The sequence below is a fragment of the Halichoerus grypus genome, chromosome 6, assembly GCF_964656455.1.
Source record: "Halichoerus grypus chromosome 6, mHalGry1.hap1.1, whole genome shotgun sequence".
Lineage (NCBI taxonomy): Eukaryota > Metazoa > Chordata > Mammalia > Carnivora > Phocidae > Halichoerus > Halichoerus grypus.
This window is the reverse complement of record NC_135717.1, coordinates 143,048,978-143,074,586: the sequence shown is the minus strand read 5'-3', so window position 1 is coordinate 143,074,586 and position 25,609 is coordinate 143,048,978. Positions and strand designations below refer to the sequence as shown.

At 36.2% G+C, this 25,609-nt stretch overlaps 1 protein-coding gene and 1 non-coding gene across 13 annotated transcripts in view; one reads left to right on the top strand and one right to left on the bottom strand.

The window, feature by feature from the left end:
• METTL25 (methyltransferase like 25) overlaps window positions 1-25,609 on the bottom strand; it is a 151,666-nt gene that overhangs the window by 92,441 nt on the left and 33,616 nt on the right. The gene's annotated exons all lie outside the window — the stretch shown is intronic.
• On the top strand, window positions 19,043-19,115 carry TRNAR-CCU (transfer RNA arginine (anticodon CCU)). Its single transcript has one exon. It is a non-coding gene; the product is annotated as a tRNA-Arg (tRNA).

Here is a 25,609-nt window from a genome sequence, read left to right as displayed (position 1 = left end):
AGTCAAACAAAGCCTTTCATGTACAGGTTCAATATTATCTTTGGAATCTATTTCAACAGCTTCATTTTGACTGCAGAGAAGAAGGAGGCTCACTTCTATGTCCTGAATCCAAGTCACAGAGTTCGGGTTTCTATTGTTATGTATCAATCTCCTATTTAACTGTGTTCATACATTTAAATCTAGTCAAACTGAGCTTTAACCACCCTTATCAGTTGCTTTTCCCCAGGATCACTTTCAGGTTATCTTTAAATGATAATTTTGGAATAGATGAAGTCTCTTGTTTTTTTCTTCTATCCCATTTCTTTTTTGTTGGCTTTAGAAATCCATTAATCTCATAAAAGGAGAGCTTCTACTAGTTCTTCCTTCTTGTGTTAATAATATTATTATCCACTTAATTAAGCAAGTTTTAAGAACCATCTTCTATTATTCTTTCCTTTAAACCCCAAGTTCTTATATACACAACCTCTTAATTATACCTCCTTTTCATCTTCAATCTTCATTAGCTCTTGACTGGGTAAATGCAATACCTACTTACTAATTCTCTTTTTCTCTTTCCTTTAGTCTTGTCCATCCTTTATATTAAGAGGAACATTATCTTTCTAAAATAGACACATCTAGGGCGCCTGGGTGGCTCAGATGGTTAAGCATCTGCCTTCGGCTCAGGTCATGATCCCAGCGTCCTGGGATCGAGTCCCGCATCGGGCTTCCTGCTCCTTGGGTGCCTGCTTCTCCCTCTGCCTCTCTCTCTCTGTCTCTCATGAATAAATAAATAAAATCTTTAAAAAAAAATTAAAAAATTTAAAAAAAAATTTAAAAAATAAAATAAAATAAAATAGACACATCTAACCATGTCACTCCAATAGCTCTTGTTTCCCTCACCACTAGCATCTATGAGACAAAACCTAATGCATATTTTTCTTACTGTGGATTTTCAGGAGGTTCTGATACTCCTTCTTTGTAATATTCTCTCCCTCTGGTTCCATGATACCATGCTCTCTTATTTGTGGCCTAATGCTCTTCATATCCCCTGATAGTTTGTTATTTTGTGTCTACTGAATGTTCATAAGGATTAATCCTATCCCCTCCTTCAAACTTTTTTGAAGAAGGATTCAAAGTGAAATGATTTCAGTTGGTAAATAAATGTATGAAGCAGCTAGACAGAATAAAATAGGTACTAATCAATTTGTATGGTAACTAAGTATCTCATTTGTCCAGTCTTATTGCTATTTAAAGCATAATTTGGGCATAATACAACTGTCAAAATTGCCCAAAATGAGTCTGGGGGCACTCACTATCAGTGAGAGCCAGTGTGTAACCTCTGCTCCATCTCTATGCTTCCCCTAGGCAATCTTACCTATACCTCAATATACACTAATGATTCCTGTAGTAATTTCTTAGGGCTGCTGTAACAAATTACTACACACTTGGTAGCTTGAAACAACAGAAAGGTATTCTCTTACAGTTCTGGAGGCTAGAAGTCTGAAATCAAGGTATGGGCTGGACCATGCTCTCTCTGAAGGCTCTAAGGAAGAATCCTTTCCTTGCTCCTTCCTAGCTTCTGGTGGTTGCTGGCAATCCTTGGCATTTCTTGGCTTATAGTTGTACCACTCCAGTTTCCGCCTCTGTCTTCACATGGCTGTCTTCCCTCTGTGTCTCTCTGCTTCCTCTCCTCTTCTTATAAGGACACTCACCATTGGATTTAAGGTCCACCTTATTCCATTATGACCTCATCTTAACTAATTACATCTATAAATACCCCATTTCTAAATGAGGTCACATTCTGAGGTTCTGAGTTGATGTGACTTTTTGGGAGACACTATTCAAGCTACTCCAATTCCTAAATTATATCTTCAACGACTCTTCTCTAAGATCTAATTCTGCATCACAAATAGCCTAACTACCATCTCCAAATAGTTATTTCATTGGCACTTGATAATCAACATGTCCAAAATCTAAATAACTGAATGACACAAAACCAGATATCCTAAAGTTTCCTATTTCCGTGACTGGCATCAACATTTATTCGTTTACATGAGTCAAAAAAATTCAGGAATCTTCTCAGACACCTCTTCATACGTAGCTTGTTTTAGAAATTCCAGTTTATTTTTGCCCTAAATATTCCTCAAATCCATTCATATTCTCTATTTCCACCATCCCAAACTACTATGCTACGAAACTGCTATGAAAGCCTCTTGATTGGTTACCAACACATACTCTTGCTCCTTTTTATTTCAGTTCCAATATTGCGAAGTGATCTTTTAGAATATAAACCTCATCAGTTCATTTCCTGATTTAACAGGTCCTTCTTCTCCTTTCAGATTGAAAACCAAGAAACAGACTCTTAACTACAAAGAACAAACTGATGGTTACCAGAATGGAGGTGGATGGGGGGATGGGTTAAATAGGTGATGAGGATTAAGGAGGGCACTTGTTACGATGAGCACTGGGTGTTGTACGGAACTGTTCTATCACTATATTGTACACCTGAAACTAATACTACATTGTAATGTTAACTAACTGGAATTTAAATAAAAACTTCAAAAAGAAAGATTAAGACCCTGTTCCTTAACGTGATCTGCTCATGACTACCTCTCTGGCTTCATTTCACACCTTGTTCTGTTTCACCTTCTTGTAACATTTTCAGTTCCCTAAGCTGGCAAAATACCTATCTCAAAGCTTTGGAATTTTCTGTAGTAAGCCCTAGATTTCTATGCTATACCCCACGATTCTTCTATACCCATATCTTTGTAAATAGCCCCTTTGTAAATAAACTCATTTCAAATTATTCTTTTTTTTTTTTTTTTAAGATTTTATTTATTTATTTGACAGAGAGAGACAGCCAGAGAGGGAACACAAGCAGGGGGAGTGGGAGAGGGAGAAGCAGGCTTCCCACTGAGCAGGAAGCCCGACGCGGGGCTCGATCCCAGGACCCCAGGATCATGACCTGAACCGAAGGCAGACGCTTAACGACTGAGCCACCCAGGCGCCCCCTCATTTCAAATTATTCTAATTGATGTGTACCATCCATCTGCTTACTGCTAACTTCCTGACTGGTTTCCATTTCACTTAAAGTAAGACTTGTAATATCCGATGCAGCTCTACATGATCGGTACCCTCAACCCAGAGCCACTGCCTCTCTGAGCTCCTCTCCTACTATTCTTTCTCACCTCCACTCTGGCTTCTTGCTATTCCTCAGATATGCCAGCTTGTTCCTCTTGTGTGGAATGATTTCCCCCCAGCTATTCACTCAGTAACTCAATTACCTTTTTCAAGTCTTTGCTGAAATCTCACCTTTTAATAGGGTTTCTCCTGACTTCCTATTTAATTTACTTAGTTAGGTTATTTATTGTTCATTCTGCTCCTAGTGTTCTTTTCCAATGTATTCTTGATTTGAACTTCTTTTAAGATTTTATTTATTTATTTGACAGAGAGGGCGAGAGAGCACAAGCAGGGAGAGCAGCAGAGAGAGAGGGAGAAGCAGGCTCTCCGCCAAGCAGGGAGCCTGATGTGGGGCTCGATCCCAGGACCCTGGGATCATGACCTGAGCCAAAGGCAGACGCTTAACCATCTGAGCCACCCAGGCACCCATGATCTGAACTTTTATAAGTATTTCCTAACTAGTCTCTGTCCCTGATCTAGCTCTATGTCAATCTATCCTCTATAATGCCAAAAATTACTACCTTTCAGAAATGTAGATGAGTGTATGCAATTCCTTTGCATCAAACCAACACACAAGAGATATTTTTACGGAACAAAATGCATTTTGTCTCCCACTGAATAATATTCTGACACCCCAGCATAGCATTCATGGCTTTCACAATCTGGCCCTAATTTGCTTTTTCAGCCATATTTTCTGTTTCCAACACTCTCACCCTCAGCTCACTCTCAGTTATATATCCACAAGGACTTGTTTTATTCAGAACAAGCCACACAGTTTCTGCCTCTATGCCTCTTCTCCACAAAGTTCTCAAAATGTCCTTCCCTACTCATTCATCTTTCTCAATGAAGACCAAACGTTACCTCTTTTAGAAAGATTTCCTTTATCCCTTAGTTGTGAAAACTTGTTCTCTTCTAGTCTTATTAGCAGTATTTTGTTTATACATCCATCATTTATTACTTCTTTCATTCATTTTTTTCAAAAATTCACAGTCATAGTAGATTATAATAGGTCTGTGGGCCAGGAATCTATCACTCTCAGATATGCATGAAAGTCCTCTGTAATTGCTTCTGAATTCCTCACTAGATCACAAGCCTCCCTACGGGGTAGACAGTATCTCACTTTTCTTACATCCTCTAGTGCCTCCTACAGAACTTTGTGGAACTGAATAGAAAGAATGAGACAGATGAATCAAGATTATCTACATATCCTCATTATATTTTGGAAAAAAAATATTCTTTTAAAATTTCTTTAGGGGTGCCTGGGTGGCTCAGTCATTAAGTGTCTGCCTTCGGCTCAGGTCATGATCCCGGGGTCCTGGGATCAAGCTCCGCATCGGGCTCCCCGCTCGGCGGGAAGCCTGCTTCTCCCTCTCCCACTCCCCCTGCTTGTGTTCCCTCTCTTGCTGTCTCTCTCTGTCAAATAAATAAAAAAAAGTCTTTAAAAAAATTTAAAAAAAAAATAATACTAAAATTTCTTTAAACCTAAATGAAATCTGACTGAAATGATTTCATCTGGGAAGAACAAACAGGTATTACGCCTTTAGAGATACAAATTTCTGTCACCTAAGTGAATAATCTCAATTTGCATTATGCCTTCCTAAATAGAGGATTTTAGAATATCTTATTTAAAACCACAATAACCATTACTGAAATATGGGGGGGAGGTAGGAAAAAACATAGGTAAATGATTTTTGAAAAATTCTGCTTTGATCACCACATACCTTACCCTCCACTCTCCTGTTTATTAGTTTCTTTTACTGTTTATAACCTGACATTACATATCTACTTATTTATTTTTCTATTGCCTGATGCCTTCTTATTAGAATATAAGCTTGATAAGGGCAGGGGCTTTGTTTTGTTTGATCTTGTATCCCTAGTACCTAGAATGGTCACATGACTAGCATGTGACAGGTACCCAATACATATTTCTTATTAGGAATGAAAAAAATTACAAAATCGTGACAAGTAAACCAAACTAAAACTGGGCAAGATTTACATGAATATCTGAAACAACAACAAATAAATGAAGATACAATTTATATTTCAGAGGAGAAACTGTCGTCCTAAAGACATCACTTCTCTCCATAATGATCTTTAAATTCAATGCATGCCAATTAAAATCCCAACAGATTGTTTTATGGATCTTAACAATCTAATTTAAAATCCATTTGATACATGCATCATCTAAATCAGTTTTTACTTTGAATTTGGTCAGCAATGTTTATTATGATCCATATATTATAAAGAGAATGAGATAATTTTAAAATCATTTTTTCTAAGCATAAAAAATTTTGCAACTTTTCATATAAATTTGCATTATAAACTATACATACTTTAATCTTAAATGAAATACTCAAGTAAATTTATCTATTTAAGCCTTATTAAATGTTTGATGTGATCAGCATTTCAATTCTCCTCTAAGCAAGCTGTTTGGATAAATAAAAGATTTCTTCTCCAAACATTATAATTGTTCCAAATTGCTAATATCTAATAAGCATTTTTAGTATTAATTATCTTCTTCCTTGAAAGATGGTCTGTGCTTTTTGTATCCATACTACAAATATGATGAAGAGCTCTAGCAAAATATGAAACAAAGACGCCTTGTTTGACTTTCCTATCTGATGTTGTCCACCAAGTGTGCACTGAGTCAGGCCGTCTAGAATTGCCAACCCCAGACAATGGTTTTGCTGCTGTCATTAAGCCCTGCTTAATTCAAATCTCTTCTTTTGTGAAACTCATTCAGTAATCCTGAACCTGGTCTCTAAAAAGAGTAAAACTGTATCTGTATGTCTAATAGTTGGTAGAGCAATGAAAGTAAAATTATCACTCTTTTAAAAATACACAAATAAGTAAAACCCCTTTGAAAGAGAAAATACATGAGGTTAGCTAAGAAAATTCTGAAAAAATAAGAACTTTGGGGGACTTCCTCTACCAGATTTCAAAGGTTCCAATAAACTATACTAATTAAGGCAGAATAGTATTATCAGAAGAATCAACAAATTAAGGGAATATAAGAGAACTCATAAATACATTATATGATAAAGGTGTCATTTTATATCAGTGTGGCAAAGCATGAATTATTCAATAAATAGCATTTAGAAAAATATAAGATTAGAGCCATTTCTTGAATCATACACACAAATAAATCCAGATAGATTATGGAACTGGATAAGAAAAAACTATAAAAGTTAGAGGGGAAAATTATAAAACAAACGTTAATCAATACAGGAGAAGCTAAATAGAATATGATACATCCATTCCAAGGAACATGTTGTAGTGTGTAAAACAAATTTATGAAAAGAGCTCCAAAATATATTGCTAAGTAAAAGGGCAAAACTATATTGTTCTTTTTTTTTTTTTTAATCACACCCTCTTGCTGGTCTTTCTTATCTTCCCAATCTCCTTTGGAATGTTCTTGGGTTCAGTCTCTGTACTTCTTCATCATTTCTATTCCTTATGTGATCTCATTCAGACTTACTATCTATATGTTAATAATTCACAAATTTCTTATCTTTAACCCAGATTTGTCCTCAGGAATCCACAATTATCTATCCAATTCATAATTTAATAACTTTAATTTCTAAGAGGCATATCAAGCTCAACCTATCCAAAACTGAACTTTCCTTTTAATTTTACTCTTTCTGTAGTCATATCCAATTCACTAAATGAAAACCCCATCTTTCCACTATTTCAGGTCAAAAACTTTTATGCTTTTTTTTTTTTTTGACACCTCCACTGTCAATAATTTCTGCTGACAATACTTTAAAAATATATCCAAAATTTAATCATTTCTTTTAATGCTCCCCTCTGACCTAAACCACCATCATCTCTCACCTGGATAATAGCTCACCTGGTTACAGCACCCTAAAGGATCTCTGTGCTTTTGCCCTTGACAGTGTTTGGCCAAATATGTATCATTTGCCAGCCCTTTTATCTGTTTTTAAATTTAGTTTATGTTCCATGTCATTCTCTTCTACAATGGAGTAAGACTGCTTAGGTTCCTTAAAAGTATTCTTTAAGGGTATCTGAAGACTTACCACGTAGAGACTGATATACTCTCAAGTAAAGACAATATTTGGATTTTAGTTGTAAAAGTACAGAAACTTATTTCTCACCTTAGAGTTTTATAGTTTAAAATTGGCATTGACACTACAGGACAATTCTATGAAAATTTCTTGATTTTTTAAACAGGGTTAAGTGTATATGGCATTCAAAATATTACCTAAAGATAAAAGACATATTAAAATTATATTAAACTGTTCTGATTTCTGAAGCATTTATATCTTGCTGGGCTTTTGAGTATATTAAAACTAAAAGGATAAATATGATTAAATGACTATGTAAATCAGACATATACTCCTCAGCATTAATAGCAAATATAATAAAGAATAAAGTCAAAATAGTACAACTAGAAAAAGAATAACTAGATAATTTAAAAGTAGGTAAATTCTAAAAATTGTTCTATTCTCTAGAAATGATTAGAATAAATATGGGTATAAAAATTTAGTAACTTCAAAAGATAAAATTTATACATAGCTATCAACAATGATTTAAGCTGTAAAAGAAGTACTAGGGAAAGATCCTAGAATTCAAGACATTTAAAGAAAGTCACAGCATAATGATCATATTTTCATGTTAAGTAATTGATATATTATGTAAATATGGATTGAGCCCCTACTGGTCCTCTCCTCCTGCCTTCACCATAACATATCTTCAATTTAAGTCACTAAAATATATATTCCATGTATGGACACAGATTATTCAAAGCAGTAAAGCTAGTTAGTTAATGGTAAAAGAGTAATTTATTATTTCTCATTTGTTTCTCTCTAGATCATGACAGGTATAATCCTATTTATAACATCTTTCTTTCTGCATCTCATCTCTACTTCTGGTTCCATTATATAATCAATGTATTAGTATTTCACTTATCCTTTGGTTAAAAGTACAGCTAGGCATGTAATCTCAAGGGAGGGAATATGTAAATTATAGGATACATACAACAGAAAATAAACAACTAGTTAAAAATGTATATATTACTTTGATAGAATCCTATCTGTGGTAAAATATTTTCTTTTTAAAAAACATTTATTTATTTACTTATTTTAAAGAGAGAGCCAGAGAGAGAGAGCATGAGTAGAGGGAGGGCCAAGGGAGAGGGAGAAGAATCCTGGAGCAGACTCCCCAGTGAGCCCAGAGCCCAACTCGGGGCTCGATCCCAGTACCCTGAGATCACGACTGGAGCCGACATCAAGAGTCGGCTGCCCAACTGACTGAGCCACCCAGGCGGCCCCTACAACGCTGTTTCTCAGTGAATCCATCTGGACACTACTGTCTTGGTATTTTTGTGCATGGCCATAAGAATGGCAAAGTCTGGGTGCTGAGAGAAAACACTGTGTTGGTCTGGCCACCACTGTGATAGTAGCTCCCAATGGCGCTTCTCACTGTGCCCAAAAAAGTTTCTCCAGCTGTTCCTGATGGGCTCTTTCACAGTCTTTTATCAGTCTTGATAAAAGAGCTTACATTGAGACACATATGGAATATCTGAAACATTAAGTCAATAAGACAGTTTTTAGACTAATATTATGCATCATGGTGTGACTTTATTCCAATGACAATTTTACTCACTGTGCCAGACTGATGATGAAACAAATTTAGACAACTTGCTTATAATTTATTTACCATGGGAAAAAGAAATGTGAGAATACTATATTTGTAGCAAAATATTTTTCAAGATCATGTGCTCTACAGTATACAAATCCAAGTTTGTATATAAACCTAGTAAAATGGGGGGGCCTGGGTGGCTCAGTAGGTTAAGCACCTGCCTTCAGCTCAGGTCATGATCCCAGGGTCCTGGGATCGAGCCCTACATTGGGCTCCCTACTCAGCAAAGAGTCTGCTTCTCCTTTGCCCTCTGCTCCCCCACCCCCTGCTCATGCTCTCTCTCTCTTTCAAATAAATAAATAAATAAATAAATAAATAAATAAATAAATAAAATCTTAAAAAAAATAAACCTAGTAAAATGTAAATTACTTTTTTAAAAGCCTGTTTTATATTAGTTTGATAGTCAACCTTCTGATAAGAATTTCTATTAGCTTTGACTTCACACTATTCTATATTTGAAACAAATTGTCTTTACTATTCTTTTAAGTAGATATAATAAGATTTAGATTTTAGATTTCTATTTTAGATTTAATCACATTTTTTATTTCTTTTATTTACCATGAACACAGGGAGAACTTTTTTTATGCTGAATAAATACAATCTGCATGAGCTTCAGAAACCACTTTATTTTAGTCATGAGAAATAACAAAGTGCAAACTAAAGAAAGGGCCAAAATGTATTAAAACTCTGTATTTAACTACTTCTAGACAGCAAGAAGATGCCCTATGGCAAAAGTAAAATCAGTGCCAATACTCTAGAAAACGTACAACTGACTGAAGATTAGATACAGCTGTCTATGTGAGGTAATTGTATAAAGACTGCCAAGTGTATCTAGAAATCTCTATATTATTACCATATTAATTGGCAAGAATTATTCTGAGACATAAACCCAGCTGACTAGTGAGAAGTAATGTGATATTGTAACAAAAGCTTATAAACAGCTGAATCTACAAGGCTGACAGTAAAGTCTACTTATCTGCTATAAGATTACAAGAGCAATACCTTATTCAAGCTGAGACTGCTCCTGATGGTTTCTGACTGAATTACTAAATAAGCTAATAAACTGTTAATACTGATAGTTAAGTAAATGAAAATGTAAATATGCACTTTCTATAAATTATTGTTAGGTAATTTAACTCTTAGAAATCAAACTTCGGGAAAAATAACATGGCCATTATTACACTGATTTTCAAAAACTTCACATTATCATCCAAATGCAGAATCAAAGTAGGAAAGCAGATACCTGTTCATTCAAATCCAATATAATTAAGAAAAAAAAAGAAAGATAATGAAACTAAACCTAAATGTCATGATAAATATAGGTGAGGTTCAGCTGAAACAAAAGGCATATTTTGGAAAGCTACGTTCGAGTCACAGAATCATTACTGGAGCCATGAGAAACTGCCAAGGTCATCGAATTGAGCCCCTTTCTTTTCACTAAATTTATAGATGACCCACAAAGGCTAACTGATTTATCCAAGGCTGTAGCACTGCAGAGACAGATGTAAAACTCTAGGCAGTCAAACCATGTCCTCCTCCATGTGGTGTTCTGGGACTCCCCTGGGCATTTAAATGTCTCCATCTCCACGCTTCCAATATAACTTACAACTCTAATATAGCCCCAATTACATTGTATTACAGCGGTCTTTGGTTAGCTGTCTTCCCACTGGGCTGTAAATTTCTTTAAAGTGCTTTATCTAGAAATCCTCGGTATCTAGCAAAGTGGGCAGTTAGTGGGTACAAAGCTTCTGGTGTGTCTTCTAAATCTCAGCACACTCTGTGTTGAATAAATACTTTATTGATATTCTCAATGCCCAAAGTTGTTACTAAATCAGCTCTTATGTTTTCATAACTGTTTCAGAGTCTTCATTTTAATTTCAGGTTAGTTTTAAATGAAAAGGAATTGCTAAATAAAATTCTATGCCCAATATCCAGATTCTGGATCAAATATTAATGATTTATAGAAAGCTAAAAGACAGTTCATTGAAAAAGATTATGAAATATAATCCATCCATCTGTAACTCATTTGTTTTTGAAGCTTTCTTTTCTTCAAAGAATTGTTTTGAAATATAATCACAGTTTTTCAATAATAATTTGTTTTTATTTTCTCAAATTTTAGGCTAAAACTCTTAGAAAACAACCTAAGTGATGAACACATGATATAGTACGCACCATGACACATGAATAAAATAAAGTATTTCCTCTTCAACTTTAAGTTTATGAATATAAAAAAATCCCTGTGACATTCAGGTAAGAAACTGCAGTCCTTATGTGAATAATTGGACTGAAAAAGAAACAAACTTGGGGAGAGGGACGCCTGGGTGGCTCAGTCAGTTAAGTGTCTGCCTTCAGCTCAGGTCATGATCCCAGAGTCCTGGGATCGAGTCCCACATTGGGCTCCCTGCTCTGTGGGGAGCCTGCTTCTCGCTCTCCCTCTGCGGCTCCCCCCTGCTTGTGTGCTCTCTCTCTCTCTCTGTTAAATAAATAAATAAAATCTTTAAAAAAAAACTTGGGGAGATACAAATACTCATATCTGTCAAAATAAATTAACTCATTCTTCTAACAACTACATATTTGGTATCTGCTATATAATAGATACTGTTTGGGATGTTTAACAGATAAGGCGATTTGCAGTTTAAATGAGTAAATTCACTTACTTATAACAAACATAAATTCATATTTAAACTATGTGTTGTAGCCAGTGATGTGGTGAAGCTGGCTCATAATGGTTCCCGAGAAAGCTGACTGTGTCATTTTGTCCTAGTTGATTCAGTGTCATCAGGATAATAATTTGAAGCTGGCCAAGTAGGGTTTATTTAAACCATGGAAATCAGAAAACATTGGTATTAGGGGCTTTTTTTTTTTTTTTTAATATTTTATTTATTTGACAGAGAGAGACACAGCGAGAGAGGGAACACAAGCAGGGGGAGTGGGAGAGGGAGAAGCAGGCTTCCCGCCGAGCAGGGAGCCTGATGTGGGGCTCGATCCCAGGACTCTGGGATCATGACCTGAGCCAAAGGCAGACGCTTAACGACTGAGCCACCCAGGCGGCCTGGTATTAGGGGCTTTTATTCAGGTGCAAAGCCAACCATTAAAAATTTACCATCACGCTACTGGCTGCAACCCATTAATGGGTCATAAAATCAACTCAGTGGATTGTGATCAACATTTTCTAAAATTTAATAGAAAGGAATAAAATAAACACAACAGCATGCATTGTGGGTTGTAAGATCCAGTACCTTTCAAAGAACAAATATTAATTAACCAAAAAGAAAAAAAGAATAAGCACTTTTTTGGTGAAATTTCAGTACCAGTTTTATTTGCCTATTAATTTGTAATGACATAAAATGTATTCCTTAATCTGGATCAGAGTTAAAAAAAAAAAATGTGAAACCACTATTATAATCAAGAGAACAAATACATTCTTCTTCCACAAACATGTTTTACAACCTTTGTGGTCATCATATGCTTTGTGGTTAAAGATTAGATGTTTTAGAGAGAAATAAAAACTTCATAGTTAATAGGTGAATATCTGGAAGTTTTTTTTCTTCTCAAAGAAAACCAAAGAGGGAATTATAATTTATGACACAAAGGAATCTGAGTTTGTGTAGATTTAAAATTAAATAAGACCCCTGTCTCACCAGGATAGTGTGCTTTCATCATTTTGCTCCAGTGGCCTCTGGAATGTAAACCTTCTCTAACCTTCTGTTCCTTATCTTTGCTAAGAAGGGCAAAGCCAGCTCAGTACCTTGAGAATTTCCAAACTACTTATGTCAACATAATGATTTCTTCTCAAGATGCCTCATCAAACACACTTGTTTTTTTCTTTAGTTTTAACCAGTACTGAATCAGTTTTTTTCTTAATTCATAATTTTATTTCATGTTATTCCTTTATTGAGTACTTGCTATATGTCACATATTTTGGTGAATGTGAGGCATTAAAAGAAAAAATTTAAAGATAAACTTTTTGTTTTAAAGTTTGTCAGAGTCTACTATGAGAAATAAATACTAAACCATCCTGAAGAGATTAAACCTAAACCATTATTTAACCATGATCAAATAATGTGGTAGGTGCCAAAGCAAAAGAGCACTCGAAGAGATCATTGCCCCTCTCCTTTCACAGAGTTAGTGCTCTCATTTTACTCAATCCTCAAAATCAGTACACAACAGAGGACACAGGAAAGAAAGCAGGGGGAAAGGAGGGGTGGGAGAGGAGAAGAAAAAAAATATTTTGTAGACATAGTTAGTGAGCTGTTCAACAGTCACTCTTAACACCTGTCTCCTTTGCCTGCCTCACCAGGGAAGCTGAAAAAGTAAAATATTTACTTTTCCAGACTCCCTTGCAGCCAGGAATTACTTTGTGAACTATGTCTAGACAAGGAGACATGAAATAATTATGAGAAATTTCTGGTCAGATGTTTTTCACCCTCCTTGACAGAAGGGGAGAACGCCTGAGGAGAAAGTCTCTAACTCATGCCACTTCTCATGAAACTGCAGCCCTGAGAGGGAAGTAGAGATGTGAACCCAGGGCCCTGATGTCCCAGAAGCAGTGAACCAACCCTAGAACTGCTACTCCTGACTTCTGTTTATGTGAGGAAATGAAGGACTTTATTGTTTACACCACTGTTGGGTGAACTTGCTATTATTTACAGCCAAAAGTATTTTAAAACTCAGGTTCTGGCTTAGATTCTAGGTATGGTTAACCACTATTTTCTTTCTTTCCAAGATGGGGCTCTTCAGAAGTTGCATGCCTCCTACATTATAGGCAGAGCTTATCCTGAAACTATCTTGGTCTCCTTTCTCTCAAGGCCCATTTGGCCCAAACAAATAGAAAATGAATAGAAAAAGCTAATTATGTGGTATAGGCTATAAAACCAAAAAAGAAAGGCAAAATCAAAGCAGGATACAACTATTAAAATCATGCCAATTTAATAGAATATTGATCCTAGCAAATAAAACATCTGATATCTACATAAAAAGAGAGTTTACAGAATGTGGGAGATGCCACATTTATCTCATATTGAGTACTTATATTTATTGAACCTTAACACAAAATAGAGACATTTAAGGATAGTGCTGCTCCTAAAAACAAAAGTATTACCATATAAGCTGGGCCAGAGACCCCTCACCCTTATCATATTCCAGAGAAGGAAAGTAGTACCATGTCACTTTATTTGACTGTGAACAGTTATAGTGTACAAAACTGAAGAGAGAGAAGCAGAAATTAGGAAACTGTCCTAACCTTGTATGAATCTCCACCAAAGTCAATGTCCCTTCCCAGTTCTCAAACCCAAACTAACCAAGCTCATCCATATTTAAGGATTGCTATTCTTAAAAAGAGGTGAGGACCAGAATTAGTCTTCAGTTCTATGCTTGGACTTTATATCTTTTTTTTTAGATTTTATTTATTTGAGAGAGAGAGAATGAGACAGAGAGAGAAAAGAGCATGAGAGGGGGAAGAGTCAGAGGGAGAAGCAGACTCCCTGCTGAGCAGGGAGCCCGATGTGGGACTCGATCGCAGGACTCCAGGATCATGACCTGAGCTGAAGGCAGTCGCTTAACCAACTGAGCCACCTAGGCGCCCCTCTCCTCTGTATCTACGAAGAACTAGCATTTGTGTATCCCCTGAGCTTCCCTTATATGCCCCATTTAATTCACACAGGATCTACCTAAGCTTTTGCCTCAGGTTCTGGTTAAGATTCTCGTCCTCCAATAAGAACCAGAAATTACTCCAAAATGTTAACACACTGGGTTTTAGCCCTGATGTTTTAAAATTTAACAGAATCTCCCCAGAAGGCCAAATCCTATCTCTCTGTCCCAATTTCTGACTAATGCTTTAAGAGTGTGACTCTAGAGCCAGACTGGCTGGGCTAAAATTCTAACTCCTTTACTTATTAACTATATGATCTTAGGCAGGTTACTTAACCTCTCTGTCACTCAGTATTCTCACCTGAAAATGGCCATGATAATAATAGTATTACCTTATAGGGGTGTTATAAAGAATAATGAAAATGGGAATGGTAACATTATTACCTCACAGGAATGTCATGAAGACTAAAGGAGTCAATAAAAGTAAAGTACCTAGAATAGTGCTTCACATAGAGTAATTAAAAGATTAGCATTTATGCACCAATATGGGTAGTTTTCCACCTGGTCAGAAACTACTGCTGCATGTCCTCAACTTTCCAATAAGACCCTTTGATAATAGATGCCAACTCATATGTGACTGGAGTTTGCCTTTTTTTTTTTTAAGATTTTATTTATTTGAGAGAGAGAGAGAAAGTGTGCATGAGAGAGAGCAAGAGCGGGGGTGGGGGGGCAAAAGGTGAGGGAGAATCAGGCTCCCCGCTGAGCACGGAGCCCCATGTGGGGCTCGATCCCAGGACCCCAAGATCATGACCTGAGCCGAAGGCAGTCACTTAACTGACTGAGCCACCCATGCGTCCCTGGAGTTTGCCTTTTGAATACCAATAAGGAACTGGCTGCCTGATTTGGGGTGAATACTTCTGCTAGGTTAGTTCCCCTAACATTGGTCCCATGGTTTCTGGTTTATTTTCCTTTCCCCACTGCTAGGGTCCCAGCAAATCTCATGGTTGAGAATCACAGGTCTTACAACATTTGCTCTTGGTCACATTACTGTTCTGCTCAAAAGTTTTCATTACCAAAATGAACTTTATAGATGAGCCCCTTTCAATACTCTTCAATATTTCAATACTTCCTATGAATCAGGTTACCACCCAGCTAGAGAATTCATCCATTTCCAATGAGTGACCTACTGCGCTTTAACTTAACCTACCTCATTCCGATGCTTGGAATGCTCCTCTCATTTTTGCCTATCTAAATCTTACACTATAAAGCTCAATTCAAAAGTTACTACCTTCATAAAGCTTTTTCTGATCTCTTAAACAGGAAGTAATCTTTACATTTTAGCTGGAATGGTTCTTTTAACACTTATATTCCTTTTTCTTATCCCTAAGAAATCACTTATAAATCATATATCTTCACAATCAATTCATAAATCACATATGTTATTGTTTGTTGTTGCTACTATTGTCAGCTTGTGTACATTCATAGTACATAAATACAGTTATAGTCTCAAGGTACAAGTTTCACACAAAGGAGAAGCATTCAGAACAAGACCTCAGACTAACCTATACTAGATGGGGTATCACAAAGGATCTCAGAAGAGGATTTGTAATTATTAAAAGAAGAGGACGATGGATATGATTACATTCTGTTTCACATACATACTGTCACATTCCCCACTCTCCTTTATACTCTCCTCTTTCTTGTGCCTTATTCATGCGTTAATACTACACATGGGCGTCTGTGTGTGCACACGTACACATACCCACACAGTGGCAGAGAATGCTAATTGCCCACCTAATACCCAGCTTCTCCTTCTTTCTCACTCACAAAATCTTGATTTCATTTGGAGGTGCAATGTACCCATCTAGAAGGTTACATTTCCTAGCCTTCTGAAGTAGTCTATTAGGAAAGGAAGTTCTATAAAGAAAACTGTCTCAGATGGGAGAAACTCTTTCACCTTCATATTTCTTCTCATTTGAACTGTAATGGCTGGAGCAGTAGCAACCATTATGTTATAAGCCATAACTGAAAGGCCAATAAAACTGTAGAGACCTTGGCCTCCACATTCTTGAACCAGATGAAACACTTCAGCTACCACTTTACAGATTTTCTGGAAAATAAGAAAAAAAACAAATCCTATGATTACTACAATAGCTCCATTTCCATGTATTTAGATGTATTTATAAAATTTTCCCAAAATATGATCACTCATACATAAAGCAATCTCAAATATTAAACATGTTCAAAACTTGGCCCTGAAACTTGGTCTGTCCTTACTGTTTGCTACTGTGTAAGTTCACGATACATCACCTACACAGTGGCTGAAAACAGACACCTTGTAATAATCCTTGACAATTCTTGCTTCTTTATGTCCCATTCTATAAGCAATCTTAAATGTTTCTTGAATTCTCCTAATTTGCTCTATTCCTACTACTGCTGCCCTGACTTTAGTCCTCACCTTTGTGGTCTCAACTTGTGAGAGTGTGTCTATGAGACTCCTTCTGTGTGTGCCTAAGTATAGGTTTATCATTTGCAGCCTACCCCTTATAGGACCATGACACCAAAGCCCTAGCTTGCCATGGTATACAAACAACCTTAGTGGCTTCAATGCTTCTATCATCTCTGTGGACTCCTACACTCTCCTACATGTTGGCCTGATAAATACTATGTATCTTTCCAGTATTTCAATGCTTTTCAGAAACAAAATTTAACTAGCTATATTCAGTACTTTTAGTTGAATAGGGGCAAGTAGCATTCAGGTTATGTCCAGCCAGACATATTTTGTGATTTAGTTAAGTTTTGAGCTTATATTTGGTAGGTTTTAATCTACAGAAACTCCAAGGGCCTGAATTTGGGAAGTATTCCCTCATAGGATTTTCTGTATAGATCTGACTGAAAACTGTTTTGTCTCTTCAAGGTCATGGCTTAGTATGGACTTTCCAGGTTTAGCTCCCTGACTATGCAGGAGGCCCAATATTAGTCTCTAGATCCCACTGTGAGAAGCATTTGCCTCAGGACAACACTGTCTGCTACCTTATGGCTCCAGTTCCCTGCTCTGATTTCAACTCCTCTTCTTTGTCTCTCCTTTTAACTTTTAGGTTTTGATTTTTCTTGAATCATAGAGATTTCCCTTATTTTTTGTGGACTCAGCAATGCTTAAAAAAATACATGTTCTAATTTAGCCAGGATCTAGCTGAACTGTAGGAGGGTTCCTCAGAAAAATCACATCCCCCACACTGCTAGAAATGGAAATCAAATACATGCTGTTTTGAAAAGAGAAACCATGCTTTGTTCCTCTACATCCCTCAAACTTCCAGTATTAAAAGACCATAGTAGGCCAAAAGATTTATTTAATAAAATACATATGTGTCAGAAAATATTGCCTTTACTGAAAAGACAGCAATTCTATGTATTGTTGCAATGATGGGAATAATTCACTCCTATTAACTTGACTAAGAAATTAGTCATACCTTTCTGTATGATACAATGCATGGTTTAATGCTGACACTAACCAGCTAATATTGTCTTAGGAGTTTTTAATACCATATACTGGATATCTGAAAGACCTCTAAATACAAGATAAGTTTATTTTTAAACAGTATGTTGCATTTTCAAATGATATGCTCAATATCTTTTCAACTTCCAGATGCCTTTCCCAGTGAAGTACCTCTAAACTTAAGCAATTATATCAATAGTTAATCCTCAAAGACAGTGAAGAGAGGATTATATAAGTATCTAGCTCCCTTAAAATTCCTACTGGTGACAAAAATAGAGAATCTACAATATGAGAGCTATCATGTGCCCTTGAAATAGTTCCATTTGATAGAGAAATGGCAGAACCAGCTTAAAAGATGCTACTAAAAGACTACCTACAGCCCTCCTCTGGTTAAAAATAAAACAAAGCAAAAGTAAGTGGAGGGATCAATAGGAGAATCACCTTAATACCCTGTAACACATTAAGGCTGGGGGTAAACATGAAGGTATACCGCAGGCTTTCAAAGGTTACACCATTCATGTGATCTGCAGATATGCAGTATTTGGAGTGCACTAACAATACTGGAAGACTGCCTGGCACTGGACTGGGGATGGGGTCGGGAAAGACCAAGCACCAATCTGTGTCCCCGACAAGAGGTGCTCCTAGTAGTGACTTCCTATTGAGGCCAGGGAAGAAGTTCTATAAAACTGCCTGATGTGACTCTCAGGGGCCTAGATCTTTCTCTACTCCTCCTGTACTCCTAAGCCTCTGCAGTGATCATATAAACTTAGAAGAAAAGTAAAATTACCTTTTGTCCCTCAGATTGGGCCTGAAGGATTCAGAGCACTAACACCAATTTCTGACAGTATACATAACAGGCAGATATAGAGATATTTCTGTTAGGCTGAACAAACGCATACAAATGACCAAGTCCAAAGGCAAAAAAAAAAAAAAAAAAAAAAAAGAAAGGTGATTTCCTGCCTTGTGCTCAGTTTTAAGAAAAAAACAAAACAACAACAAAAAAACACAATTTCCTAGGAAACCCCCTTAGAGATATGCTTCTCGTGCTTCATTGTTAAGAATTGTGTCTCATACCCATTCCTAAATAAATAAAATTATCATAATTAGTTGAGATTGAAAGTCACCTATTTCTGGGGCACCTGGCTGGCTCAGTTGAAAGAGCATGTGACTCCTGATCACAGGGTTGTGAGTTCGAGCCCCATGTTGGGTGTAGATATTACTTTAAAAAATAAAAAAGAAAGTCATCTATTTCTGAGGCTATAGAAGGGCACAATCTTCCTAAAGACTGATGCCTTAACAAAATTATAGTTCAGTTAGCAAGGAAGAAGAGATATGTGGATCTAGATAGGTAACTTTTCTAACTTTACAGGAAAAACAACCAAAAGAATTTCTCTTTCCAACTTCAAGAAGAAGTAATGTAAGTATTTCAAATTAATTATGACAATAATAATCAATATTAAAACAAAACACTGTAACAATTCAAGCTTGGGAAAATATATATGTTCTATAAAGCACTGCAATAAAACTGTTTCTGGTATTTCTTGTTCTCCTAGGAACTACTGGCTCATAATGTATAAATATTTAAAAGCAGTTTTTAAAACATATGGTATAACTTCAGTATTCATAATGACTCAGAGAGCTTTGAGGTATTTTTGAAAATTGACATTCATGGCAGACCACCTCTACGGTCTACCACAGCATACTGGGTAAACATATCATGTAAAACACATATTGTTTACATAGTACATATCATCATAAAAAGTTGCAGTGTACATACCAGACTTTTCTACTATACTATGTTGGACTATTAATAACTCAAATTTACATCCCAAGGGGCTACCATGCCCCAATTCAAACTTAAAAACAGCTGTGCAAACAAAGCAAGGGTGAGGGGCAGGTGTATAAGATATGAAGGGAGAGACACATGACACACTTGACCATTCAGAGATATAATTCCATGGAACCCAAGTGCTAGATATATGACAGGAAATATGCTAACTTTGTGCATGCAAACCCCTTGCCCTGTAAGTTAGTTTAATATAATGATCAAACTGTATAGTGATGGATTTCTATTTTAGTAAGGAATAGAACAATATAGTATACACTGTATATACAAAACGAGACTATATCCATATTCTATCCAAATAGTTACTGCAATATAGTCCATAACAAACTGCTATTGTCTGCCTTAACATACACACACACACCCCAAACACACACACCCCTTCTCTTCAACAAAGAAGCTATCAAAATTCTAGTAGTATTCATAATTATCTTGGATATTCTTTTGCTTGTCCTAGCTTTTTCCACTCGATTTTGTCTAGTTTCTAGCCCTTAAGTTTATTATGCATTTATTACATGGTATCCTGCCCTCTATGTTTAGTTTCCCCAGGTTTTATTCTGAGCTCCATATTTTAAGGACTTTTTTTGGGCTAATTACTCTAGCACTCCGCACCCTGGACTTTGATACACCCTCCTGGGCCTCTTTTGGGTTCAACCTTTGGTTTGGATCCGCAAACTGGCATGTGAATAGAGTCTCTAAGTCTGTGCACGGGAGAGGTTGAAATGACTATAAATAATATTGAATATATTTCTACAAATCATCTTTTCAAATTCTGTACGTGTTCTTATGGAACCATAATAAATATCTTGTTTTCAAACATGCTGTTCATCAGAATTACCTACAGAGCTTTTTAAAAATATTTATATTCAAGTGCTATTCCTGGAGATTATAATTCAGAAGGTCAGATGCAGGTCTCTGGCATCTATATAATGAAAGTGTCATATTTGATCCAGCTGGGCAGCCAGAATTGAGAAACACTGTTATAAAAATTGCAGGAGATGGTTCATATCTTCTTCCTTTTCCTATAGCCAAGATAAGGCAAGAAAATGGAGATAAAGGCGTGGGAAAGAGAAAAGGGAGTAAGTTACCTTTGCCATCTGGCTTTTGAGATGAGAAAATGTGGCAGTCCAAAGCTAGGCAAAACTGCAACACAAATGAAGGTTGCTTTTGTTACTCCTATCACTTATTTTTCTCCTATCTTTTGGATTTCCACCTCTTTTCTTGACCTCTAAAGTATTTGAAGGTACTCGTGTTGTATATATCTCCACCTACTTCATCATAATACTCAGTTCTGTTGCTTTCTGCTTATTCTTTGCTTTCCTGACAAGCAAAACTCCCAACCTTCTGTTTGTTTCAGGTATGCATAAGGAAAACAAGCAGCACTAAGATACTAATACTTGCTTTTGTCAGTTAAGCCTAGTATTATCAGTTTACCTGATAATCTCACAGTGATTCTCAGTTAAGATATTTTTGATAAGAAAACCTTTCCCTGAATTAATTCTGTCTGTAAGGAGGGAAAATGAGTCTGTAGCTGCCAGTCACTGTTGTTACAAACCTTCCCAACACTTTTTCTTATCTAAATCCTCTGACTAAAAATGTCCTATCCACTTAGTGAACAATGGCAACTTCCACTCTAGAGAAGGAAAGGATCCAAGACCAAAGCTCGAGATCTGTTAACTGAGAGACTTCCATTTCCGAAGTATGAAAATCTGTAGTTATTTGGTTTAACTAATTTTCCCAGAAGACCCAAAGATTATTCTATGATTAACTAGATACTAAGTAAATAAACTAAGAGAACCAAAGAGAGATTCTGAGGAAATGACTTATGGGTAAACTGAAATCACAAAATGGAGGAGTCATTCACTCTAAAAGCTGCCCCTTTCTACCCACTGAAATGACCATTAGGATTATCATTATCACTGCTGAGAAAGACATAAGGAAAAATAAGATGGGAAAAAAGACAAAGAGAAACAGTAACTATGGAAAGCAAAGAGAAGCAAATGTGATTTTGAACACTTATCACCCCAAGCCTTTGTTTACTGTCTGCAATACCCTTCCCACTTCTTCGTCTGATTAACTCCTACTGATCTTTTAAGTCACAGTGGGTTTTGCCACACTGGGAACATAACCTCAACTCCCACCCCCACCCCCCATCACAGACTAAGCTACATGTTATTCTGCTATAACACAAGTATAATATTCTGTCTTACAGCACTTACTACACTCTTTTGAACTAATGTTGGAGGATTAGGAAATAGAGGGAAACACTCTTTCCATATTTTGTGTTCTCCAAACTCTACAGTGAAATGACCATCTGTTCACTAAATTCTGGTTTACTGAAAGAAAAGTACTATTGTTTTCAGAAAATATAACTATTTAGGATTGAATAAATAAAAAATAGCATATGAGGGGCGCCTGGGTGGCTCAGCTGTTAAGCGTCTGCCTTCGGCTCAGGTCATGATCCCAGGGTCCTGGGATCGAGCCCCGCATTGGGCTCCCTGCTCCGCGGGGAGTCTGCTTCTCCCTCTCCCACTTCCCCTGCTTGTGTTTCCTCTTTCGCTGTGTCTCTGTGTCTCTGTCAAATAAATAAATAAAATCTTAAAAAAAAATAGCATATGAAACACCTTGGAATCCCTAAAAAGAGTAAGGCAACACTGTACGTGCTGATATGGAAAGATCACAATACATTAAGTGAAAAAAGTAAGGAAATAAGAACTGTTTATCTTTTGGGTCCCTAAAATATAAGAATATGAAGTGTGTACATATGTGTATACATTTTCTTTTCTGGAAAATTAACAAGAAACCAAAAATATGGGTTGGGAGACTTTATTTTCATTTTTAATATCTTTCTATATTATTTGAATTTTCTATTCTAAATGATTTTTTGCAAATTAAGTTACTAACAGGGACTATCGGGATCCTAGGATTAAGAGCTACTTTTTCATCCCTTGAGGGTGAAGATGATATTGCATACATTTTAATATCATCACTGCTTAGAACAGTATTGAACATAGCTGGCATTCAATGAATGTTGAACTGAACTGAACTCTGCTTGGCATCTATTTGAGTTTTTTACTTCTTTCCCAAAGTACAGACTTTTTATGAGCCCCTCCCCATCTCTCTTTATCAGACATAAAGTGTCAAGTTCCATTCCTTGAAAATAGTAGCTAGTCAAGAAATGTTCATTCAGTCATATTATCTCCTACCAGTATGACATGTAGCTGCCAATGCAGTGACAGTGATTTTTTTTCTATTGCTAGTCACTTGTTCTTAATTATCTATTCAACACACATTATACAAATATTGATCTCCATGTATCATGTTTGAGACAATGTGCTTAGTTCTGAAGATACAAAAGTGAATAAAAACCAGTATCTACACTCTAAAGACTCATAAATAAATCAGATCTTTCCATGGCAGGAAAGAAGTGGGAGTGACTGAAGATGTAGATGCACCTATCTTCCCTCCCCTTCAGATTCTTCAAAGGCCTCTCCACTGAACATACCCTATGAAAAGATACTTTTCATTTTAGTTCAAATATATGGTCAATAAATACTTGTCAACAGTTTAATGCAATAATCTCTTAGAAGAGGTACTGGGGCACCTGGGTAGCTCAGTCGGTTGGGTGGCCAACTCTTGATTTCAGCTCAGGTCATGATCTTCGAGTCCTGGGACTGAGCCAGCATTGGGCTCCACACTCAGCAGAGAGTCTGCCTGAGGATTCTCTCTCCCCTCTCCCTCTGCCCCTCCCTTTGCTCACACATGCTTGTGTGCATGCTCTCTCTAAAATAAATAAATAAATCGTTAAAAAAAAATACCTAAAGGCTGTTATAAAATGGGTTGGCAAAGAAGTTCTCTTTGCCAATGATTGGCAAATCATTCTCTTAAATTTTTTTCTACTCTGGCAAGCAGCTTTTACCAAGCCCTTTAGGAACAGAATTAAAGAACTAGACATCAGATGAAAAATGTACCAATGGTACTTCCTGGTTGCCGTAAAATAATGACTCAGTTAAATCTGAATTTCTTTACATGTTCAACAAAAACCAGATAGATAATAAACAAAATTATTCATAAGCCACAACTACACTACAAATTTTGACTTAAATGTAAGTTAGTAAATAAACATCCTAAACTAGCAGAACCAGCTGAGAGGATCACTCCAGAGGAAGAATCAGGTGGAGAAATGTGTGTGACAGAGAATAGGGTACAAAGCCAATAAAGAGGATCCCATTCATGGTGGGAAATACTGAGGCTAGGTCTGAGACCTGATGATACAGAACAATGGCTGCAAAGGTCCAGCAGGACTAGAGATGGCAGTCCTAAGACAGCACTGCCTGAAGAGGGTAAGGAGGTCCTTTGGAAGGGGAAGGCATCTCGGGGGGCATGATGATGATAGAATGAAAGAGGGAAGAAGACAGCTGAAATTAAAGATCTTATACTGTAGGACAATACTTCTGAATTGAAGAATACACCACGCATCTATACCTACCCCAAATGAGCCAATTATTAAAACAAAACAAAAACCCATTTAATTGTACCTATAGAACAGGAAGCTGTTGAACTAAGAACCAAACCTCCCCTACATAAAATCTTACCTTATTGCTGATGCAGGAAAACACTACTCATTTAATATTTTAAAAGCTATACAACTGTGATTGTATTGAAGGTCATTCTTCATTTCTTTTAGGAAAGATGTACAATAAGACTGTAAAATAATGTAAATATTTGTGTATATACTTTGGTATAAATACTTTTTTTCTATTTTAGGTTCACTTTTTTCCCCAAATTTTTACATTGAAAATTTTTGTACTCAAAGTTGGAAGTAATGGCATAACAAATATATATATTCTCCATGTAAACCAAACTGTTAACTTTTTGCCAATTTGCTTTCTCTCACTCGTGTATCTCCATATATTCCCAACTTTACTTTTGTGCACCTTGTCCTAAAAATTACTTTTTAAGACACATAAAGAATTCAAATTCAATGAACTTTTATCTCACAAAAATCTTTGTCGGTTTTAAGGACGACCTGTCTCATCCAGTCAAATTTCAGTAGAATTATACAATCATAATTTTTACTTCTTGAATATGGCTAAATGAAAAATAATTAAAATTTCATATTCAGCTGGGTTTTAAAACTGAGAAGAGCATACAATACCATCCACATGCACACATCTTCCTGATGTAAAAATTCTTAGCAAGGGATGGTTGATGTTGATAAAGACTTCCTTATACCAATAGAAAAGAGAACTGCTAATGTTAATAGACTAAATAACCATCTAATCTGAACCAGTGGTTTTGAAAGCATACCTCATGGAGAGATAGAACATATAAAATGGATCAGACAGAGGAGTTTCAGAAGCTGCTCTGGATGAAGGGCTATGAGATGCTTCAAGTCCTACCAGAGTACTCTGTACTTTGTTCCTCAGGTACCTTCTCAGTCCAGGGAGTAGTCTGAATGCTATTTTGATGCAACTGCACAGTTATGCAGATTTTTAAAATCAGAGTATGTTGACTCTTCAAAATACAGTAAGGAAGTTTGGTGGGTTTTTTTTGAGAAATAGTAATATAGCTTACAAAACAGAGGCTTTAGAAATGAAAGCAAACTTTGCAACTATATATTCATCTCAAAATAATTTAGCTTTACTATTTAAGCAAATATGTATCATACAAGTATTTTTAAACAGAAGTTCTCTAAAATGTGCCACATAAAATTTTTAAGTATTTGCAGTTTTTAGCATTCATTAAGACCATTTTATGAACAAAGAAACTATAATAAAATACATAAGGTGATAGCACATCAACTTGCATTTGATGTAACATTAAAATTACAAGAATATTTAGATCAGGTATTCTCTCAA